This window comes from Bidens hawaiensis, unplaced genomic scaffold (genome assembly GCF_021521415.1).
Source record: "Bidens hawaiensis isolate Kalapana, Puna unplaced genomic scaffold, B.hawaiensis_p1.1 tig00038440_1, whole genome shotgun sequence".
Lineage (NCBI taxonomy): Eukaryota > Viridiplantae > Streptophyta > Magnoliopsida > Asterales > Asteraceae > Bidens > Bidens hawaiensis.
The window spans coordinates 102,963-108,601 of record NW_027496738.1 but is presented as its reverse complement, the minus strand read 5'-3'; the positions used below and the strand labels follow the sequence as shown (position 1 = coordinate 108,601).

General features: G+C 35.8%; 1 pseudogene; it reads left to right on the top strand.

Annotated features, from left to right (window-relative positions):
* Nucleotides 1–2,617: 2,617 nt before the first annotated feature.
* Nucleotides 2,618–4,064, top strand: LOC143590302 (pentatricopeptide repeat-containing protein At5g62370-like; annotated as a pseudogene).
* Nucleotides 4,065–5,639: the final 1,575 nt, after the last annotated feature.

Below are 5,639 nucleotides of genomic sequence, written 5' to 3'. Positions count from 1 at the left end.
CGTGGCGGCCGACTGTGTATTAGCAGACCAGTCATAATGATGATAATAATAATAATAATAATAATAGTAATAATAAAACCCTAACTCCCCACCCATTTCTTTCCCACAACCCAACCACCGTCGTCTTCCTTCATACCACCACCCAACCATAACCACCCATCAACCACCACCATCGCGTCCACATGCGATTAATTGTGAGCCGAGCAGATTTGGAGGAGTGTACCAAGCGTCGGGGCTAAGGTTTTGTCGAGCAGATCTGGAGAGGTATACAAAGCAATAGCGAGTCAAGAAGATCACAGGTTTGTAGTAGATCAGACTAATTTGTTGTCAATGCTGCACTTTGAAGCTTCGCCGGAATTGATTTGTGTCGCCGGTGATGGTGGTGGAGGTCTGAATATGTTTTCTGGTATCGTTAGGGTTTGATATAAATTAGGACTTTTGGTAAGGAATTGAATTTGGGCTTTTTTGATCTTATAATTGACTAATTGACGAGATGGTGGTGGTGGTGCTAGGGTTTGATGGCGGCAGGTGGTGGTGGTGGTGGGTAAATTGCAGGGGGGGACAGAGAGTTCTGCCCTAATATGGTGGTGGTGGTGGTGGGTTTAGAGCACATCTGGGTTTTGTGAACTCTGGCAAGATTAGGGCAGAACTCCGGCAAGTTGGGGTGGCCGGGCATGGTGGTGGTCGGGGTTCCGGCGATGGTTGCAAGGGTGGTGGACTAGTGGTGTTGTGGTGGCTGTGGGTTGTAAAGAGTATTAGGTTGAAGAAGATGGGATTAGTGGTGGGATAGACACAGTCAGCCGCCACGTAACGTTCCACGTAATCAAGTTTTTGCCAACTGGGAGGCCACGTCAGATAAAGACTAACGGAGTTAACATCCGTTTGTCACGGCCTGTTAAAAACAAATAAACAAATATTTAGTACTGCCAACATGCAAGTGTAAAGTTGGGACTAATATTTACCAATAGGGCATAGTTTGGATTATTTAAAACCAATTTTCTTTAAATTATAACCTAATAGTTATATTGACTAGTTTTTTATGGTACACATGTTATGTTTTTGAGTTACTACATATGTTATATTCCGAGTTACATACGTTTCATTATTTGTTACATATGTTTATGTGATAGTTACATATGTAATATATATGCTAGGTACATATATAACATACGTCTCATTCTTGACTAGGAGTGTTCTTAAATAAAAAAAATAAATAGAATAAATCAATACTAAAGCCATAACGTGATAAAGATAGAAAAGAATAAAAAGATACTCCCTCCGTTTCTTTAAAAATGTTTACATTTCCTTTTAGTTTGTCCCATTACAGATGTTCATTTTCAAACTTTATTAATTAATTTCCAAATTTACCCTTAAAATGCAATCATTCCAACTTTCTTAAATTTTGTATTTTTATATATGTCAAGGGCATTTTAGTAATTTGTTATAAAAAGTGGAATCATTCAAACTTTCTTAAATTTTATGTTTTTTAAATCATGACACGGTTTGATGCCAAGAAGAGATGCATAGAGGAATTGTTGCTAATCTTCCTCAAATTCCAGCCTTCAATGATTAATTAAGCAGCAAATAACATGTCTATTGAGTTACAAACACAATAGAAAACAAGGTATGTAAAACCTATAACCTAAGGTTGAAGTATTAAAAAACAAAAACTTTATGTTTTGCTATTTCAGAGATTTCCAATCTGCCAACACCACCACCACTCAATTAAAAAAACAAGACTTATCCTCTTCATCTTCGTCTTTAATTCTTCATCTTCTATATTTTTTTTCCTTTTTTTTACTGGATTTTCATTTTCAGGCTAACATCCGATTCCTTGAGTTAAGTTATTCTATAACACAACAAATTTACAGGTAAAGTTAGAATAAAAACTGAACATGTAAAAATAATCCAAACTTAATTCGAAGTGATAAAGATAAATACAAAATAAACTTTCACAGGACGATAAAATTTCGAAAAAAAACCCAGAAAACAATATAACGATGATTTTGAATAAAACCACAAACTATAACGAAGATATAAACTTTAAACATATCGATTTAGTAGCAGAAGCTAGAAAGACTTTAGAATCTCCGTTTGTTGGTGATGAAATCTCTCTGCCTTTATTTTCTCTTCTCTCTCTTTTTTTATTCGAAGAAGATGAAGTGATCAAAATGACAAATTTTTAATGTGGTTGTTTTAGTTAGATATGGCTTAGCTTGAATGTGAGAAGATGAAGTAAAATATGGAGAAAATGAAAAGGATTTAAACACTTTTGGAATTAATATACTGTTTGGCTTAAAAATGGAGACATAGAAAACCCTAGGTGAGTTGACATCTTCTGCATGATGTGTGACATAAACCACCCTTAGTTGATTTTACCTATTTACCCTTTTGCACTTTAAAGGTATTAAAAATAATAATTAAAGGAGTTAATTTAAAATATCAAGTCTCCACCATCCATCCATTTAGGGGGTGTTTGGTAGAGGGAATTGAGGGGTGAGAAATGGAATTGGAAAGAATTCACTTGTTTGTTTATGAAAGAAAGAGGTGATAAATGGAAATAAACCATTTCCATTTCTCTGATTTTGTTTCTCTAAAAAAAGCGGAGAATTGAGAAATGGAAAGAATTCTCTTCTCCCTTGCTGAATCCCTAATTAACTGAGGGCTTTTATCCGCCGCCCAACGCGTAATCCAACGCCTTATTTTACACTCCCCGACTGTCACCGATGAGCTTTCTGTCATCGATTTTGCCGTCTCACGAGGCGTCGAGCCCGAACTCCCCTCTTATTCTTCCCTAATTACTAGACTAGTGAATGCCGGTGAAATTCGTGTAGCTGAAGATTTGTATATCGATAGAATACTGAAACGAGGGATTAAGCAGGATGCTTCGTTGTTAGGTTCCATGATGATTTGTTACTGTAAATTGGGGAAAGTTAAAGACTTGTTGAGTTGAAATCGTCTTCTAGTGTAAGTGTCTTTTCGGAGCTTATTAAAGAGGTGTTTGACCAAAATAGGTTTCTTGATGCGTATGAGTATTGTGTTAGGATTAATGACGCTGGGATTTCTCTTGCGGTTTCGTGTTATAATATGTTGATTACTGGATTGGCTTCTAGAGGGTATGTTGATGAAGCCCGCCAAGTGTTTGATATAATGCGTGAGAGAGGCGTACCGTCTGTTTGCCACTTGTGGAAGTCTCTTTTGTTTGGTTTTTGTAAGATGGAGAGAGTTGAAGAGGCTGAGTTGTTGAGTATGGAAATGGAGTCGTATGGTTTCTTTGTTGATAAGGTTATGTATACTAGTCTTATTAACGGGTAATGTAAAAACCGGAAAGTACAAATGGGATGAGAGTGTTTTATAGAATGCTTAAGATGGGTTGTCAGCCGGATACTTATACTTATAATACATTGATGCAAGGGTTTGTTAATTGTGGGATTTTTGATAAAATGTGGATTTTACACGGGCAGATGATTGAGTTGGGACTTGAACCTGATGTGCTGACTTACCAAATTATGATAAAAAAGTTTTGTAAAGAAGATAAAGTTGATAGTGCTTTGGCCCTGCTGAATAGCATGTCTGGTAGAGACCTGATACCCAATGTGCATTGCTATACATCCATTGTTCCTGCACTTTTTAAAGAGAACAGGGTTGAAGTTGATGAGGTATACGAAAAGATGCTTGATTCTGGTGTGATTCCTGATCAAGTTATGTTTTTTAAACTAATGAAAGAGTGTCCAAAAGGGTATGAGCTTCATCTTACACTCAAGTTTTTGCATGCAATTGCTAAATATGGTTGTGGCATTGACCCTTTATATTCAAAAGCCTCTTTTGGACCTACTGAGAGCATTCAGTATCAAATTGATCATCTTTTAGGCAGAATAGTGGAAGCTGGACCTCATTTGGCTAATATGGCTTATAGTATATACATTGTTGGATTATGTTTTGGAGGGAAAAGTGATGCTGCTTTGCATAATTTGGTTTTCATGATCAATCTTGGGTTTCAGCCATTGATCTCAGCTTATAACTCGTTGGTAAAGTGTTTTAGTCAAGAAGGGTATGGTGGGTGAACAACTTAGCAAAGAAGGTATGGAGGCTCGTGAAATCTATGAAAAGGTTAGTGATGAGTTGAAAGCTTTACTAGGTATCACTACGAAAAAATGGTTCAAAGCAGCTCGTTTGATTGGTAAAGATGTGGATCTAGGACGTTCTTTTCTTGCGTTGACAATAGAAGAGAAAATTGAGATGGTCGAGTTGTATACCGATGGTTCAATGGGATAGTTGTGTATGGTTGAAGTATGTTTTGTATGTGAATTGGTTTTAACTACGGTTGATGTTTTTTGCTTAAAAACTATGTTTTGTATGTGAATTGGTTTGATCAATGCATATTTTGGTTGGAATTTATGCATCTTTTTATATGTTTTTTATTTTTTAATAAATATTTGTTATGAAAAAAATACTTGTGCTAATGATAAAGTTGATATAATTCTCTGTTTATTTCCTATGTACCAAACAAGAGAAATGATTCTCAGCTATATTTCTCTACTGAAATCTCTGTACTACCAAACAGAACAGTCAATTCTCATTCTTCAGACCAATTCTCTTTCTCTGCAATTCCATTTCTCTATTCCATTTCTCTACAATTCCTTTCTCTGTACCAAACACCCCCTTAGATCGAAGACTGATATAAAGTTTCAATGATTTTCACATCGTGAGTGAGTTTTCATTTTAACCCTGCCATACAATATATATGTGTGTCTGTATATATATATATATATATATATATATATATATATATATATGATATGGTTTAGGAGAGAAATAAGATTATTGCGAGAAATGCGAAAAATAGATCTGAATCATTGATTGTGTTTAATCAATGGTATATAATAAGCATGGCAAACTCGTAATTACTGTGACACAATTATAGCACTTTTTTTAATTAAAAAGGACAGAAGCGTCTTTTTTGTGTAAGCCTCATCAATATCTTTGGCGTTTCCCCCCTTTCAGCGCCTCAATCAGTGTGCTTCAGATCTTCCATGAACCTGCATTAGAGTAAAAAGAAAAGCCGTCTGACACTAATCATCCTCTCTCACATGTGCTCGAAATTGGGGATTTTCAAGGATTCGATTACATAAATTTTCTTAGTTTGCTGAAGACTCAGTATCATGTGTACAGAATTCCCGTTAGGGTATCGTAATTGAAGGTTGTATTAAAGGTTAGGGTTTCTTTTGTTTTTTGGTTTTTTCGATTGAATAAGTGATTAGATTATCGATTTCACAGTTCCAATACCTACATTGCATATTCGATTGGTTAATCTAGTGGATTGGGTTTAAAACTAGGGCTCTTATGTTCAAAGCATTTTTTTTTTGTTAAGAACAGAGTATAGATTGTGTCCAACAAGGAGTGTAGGTTTTGTAATGTTGGTTCCGACACTGTGACTCACCTTTTTACTGCTTGTCCTATGGCTTTGGGTTTATGGGTAAAAAATAGCTTTTGGTGTTGGTTTTTGAATTTTTTGTTTTTTCTTTTAGAGATCTACTTGAAATTCATAATTCCGGTATTAGAGGGACGAAGGAAAGAAAGGCTTTACACGGTATTGTGTTCACGGCTTGTTGGGTTTTGTGGAAGGCCAGAAACAACCT